The sequence below is a fragment of the Gopherus flavomarginatus genome, unplaced genomic scaffold (assembly GCF_025201925.1).
Source record: "Gopherus flavomarginatus isolate rGopFla2 unplaced genomic scaffold, rGopFla2.mat.asm mat_scaffold_43_arrow_ctg1, whole genome shotgun sequence".
Taxonomy (NCBI): domain Eukaryota; kingdom Metazoa; phylum Chordata; order Testudines; family Testudinidae; genus Gopherus; species Gopherus flavomarginatus.
Genome location: NW_026115085.1, coordinates 2,271,654 through 2,273,569, shown reverse-complemented (window position 1 = coordinate 2,273,569; position 1,916 = coordinate 2,271,654). Strand labels below are relative to the sequence as shown.

The window sequence follows — 1,916 nt, the reverse complement described above, 5'->3', positions numbered from 1 at the left end:
GCTTGAGCTGCTGCACATGCTGGGCAGGCTTAAGGTCGGGCTCCCCATGGCAGGAGAGAAGAAGACTCGGCCCCTGGAGGGGCAGGCTGGGGCTTCCTGGATCCCATTTGCTCACAGCCAGCGCCCTGCCCCCACTCCCAAGTCATCCATGGCGCCCCCAGGTCGGCCAGAATGGAGCAGCAGTTTTCACTGCACTACGTCCACTTATGGCTTACAGGCAACTCCCAGACTCACCACAGTCCACCATCTCGGCCAGAAAGGAGCCCACTCAGCCTCACCATTGCTGCTTTTCCTTCCCCCCAGAACCCCGCTTCTCCTGGGCTGCAAGTAGCCATCCCTGGGATGCCAACAGGCAGCCACAGGGGTCTGTCTCTCAGCAGCCAACCGCACCTCCATGGGTTCAGCCCTCAGAAGGGCAGGTGAGGGTTTTCTGGATCCCAGTTTCTCACAGCCAGCCCAGCCTCCACCTCTGAAACCATCAGTCATGCCCCCAGGTTGGCCACAAAGGAGCCGCCATTCTCCACTTGGACTCAGCTTTGCTTGTTTTCCTTTCACCCAGAACTTCCCTTCTTCTCCTGGGCTGCAAGTAGCCACTCCTGGGAAGCCAAGAGGCAGGCACAGGATTCTACCTCCCAGCAGCCAACCACACCTCCCCAGGCATTGCAGAATGAAGGGTGGTGCTCTACTAACCCCACTTAGCCGCACAGCTTCTTCCCTGCCTTCCTCAGCTCAACTTTCCTCTATTGCCCCATTCCTGCCTCACTTCCTCCTTTGGCCAGTCACGCAAAGGAGCCCAGCAGGAAGTGAGAGCCTCTATAGGCCAACCTCCAAGAGCAGAGGTGGCCAAGCCACAAGCCTCCAAATGGTGACTGGCCTAACTACTCTAGGTTCTCCAGCCTGACACCAAGGTGCTTTCTCCACTGCTGTCAGCATCCTCTGTCATGCAGGGGTTGGAGTTATCCCAGGGACAGGCCAATAGGAGGAGTGCCCTTTCTGAATAACAAGGGGATCTGGGAAAAGGAAGCCAGCATGTTTCTGCCTGGTTTTGAACCAGGGACCTTTTGCGGGTTAGGCAAATGTGATAACCACTACACTACAGAAACTCCACCTACTGGGTTGTTGCTCACTCTGGCACAGACCGATGGACAAATCTAGAGAATGTGGTGGTAGCCCCTCGATAGGTCAGCTGGCAGGGCAGAGGACTGGAGCCAGCACTCAGGAAGTCGTCCTTACCTCGCCCGTGTGACTCCAGCTTGAGGGAGAGCTTCTTTTTCTTCTCCTTGCTGACAAAGAGCAAGAGAAGAATGAAAGGTCAGGTGGGCCAACTCGGTGCAGAAGCCCATGCTGTCTTTTCCTGCTGCATAGCCTGAAATGAGGGACTCGTGGCAGTTAAAGGAACTGCTGCACTCTCAGAAAACATCCCGCCCGTGCATAAAGGAGGATAGAAGAGCCTGTTAGTCTAGCACGCTCCCAGCTGAACTCTTTCAGCAGCTGCTAGGTTTCTTTTTGGCCTGTTACTTTTCTGTCTGGGATGTTGTTGTCAGCTGTGGCACAGAAAAAGGACGTCATTGCGAGCTGCCCATGAAGATAAGATTAACTTTTGCCTTCCTTGCTCGGCTTTACTTGCTTCCTCACCCTATTCCTGCCTTAGTTCCTGTGTTACCTGAAGGCAACGGGGGCCCAGCAGTACGAAGAGGAAGTTAGACAGCTAGACCCTGGTGGCAAAAGTTCTACCACCGCTTGCCACCCCACTCTCTTCTCCCAGCTTCACATATTGACCGCCAGGGACTTGGTGCCCAGCAGCGCAACGGAAGGCAGTGGACAGAGCCACCCTCGCCTTGAAGCTCTGGCTCATTAAACCGTATCTTCAGTCGCTGATGGCCAATGAGAGACCAACAGCGCTTGCCATTTTAGCA

The 1,916-nt window shown here is 55.2% G+C and overlaps 1 non-coding gene across 1 annotated transcript; it reads right to left on the bottom strand.

Annotated features, from left to right (window-relative positions):
- Positions 1–1,030: 1,030 nt before the first annotated feature.
- On the bottom strand, positions 1,031–1,103 carry TRNAV-AAC (transfer RNA valine (anticodon AAC)). Its single transcript has one exon. It is a non-coding gene; the product is annotated as a tRNA-Val (tRNA).
- Positions 1,104–1,916: the final 813 nt, after the last annotated feature.